Genomic DNA, 602 nt, shown 5'->3' on the forward strand with positions numbered 1-602 from the left:
TCCCTCCTCGTCGCTCTCGGTGGACGCCCCAAACTCTTTGTTAGTATCCATTTTCAGGCCATCACACTCCAGCATCTCCACCTCCTGCAGATCTTCCACATCACTGAGGGACCCAGTGGACATGGTCTGGAAGATGCCAAAGGACCAGCGGGAAGGGGGGAGGGGGGGAGGAAGGGCAGCTCCTCAAATCTACTTCAAGGCGGCGGAGGAGAGAAGGGGCGCCAGTATTTTCCTCCCCTTCCCCCCCCCAGCACTAAGGCGCGATACCAGTCCAGAGAGGATCCCTGCCCTCCTGCCCCCCAACCCCGCTTTGCCCGTGTTTGAGGGAGGGAGTGCGCGTGTGTGAGAGAGGGGGGGAGAGGGAGAGGGAGAGAGAGAGAAAGCCGAGGAATTTAGTGAGGACACTAGTAATTTATCTGGGGGATAAGAGAGGCGGATCCAGCCCAGGGGAGGGGCCCTGCCCGCTGAGCACACCACATCCCCAATCACAGACCTTTGCACGGGACTGGGAATGAGGTATCCCAGCAAGCCTTTGCCGAGAGCTCGGAACTGGGATTCAGATCTTCACAACTGGAGCAAAGCAACTCTCTCTCTCTCCCCCC

Source organism: Aptenodytes forsteri, unplaced genomic scaffold (assembly GCF_000699145.1).
Source record: "Aptenodytes forsteri isolate BGI_AS27 unplaced genomic scaffold, ASM69914v1 Scaffold82, whole genome shotgun sequence".
In the NCBI taxonomy this organism is placed as follows: Eukaryota; Metazoa; Chordata; class Aves; order Sphenisciformes; family Spheniscidae; genus Aptenodytes; species Aptenodytes forsteri.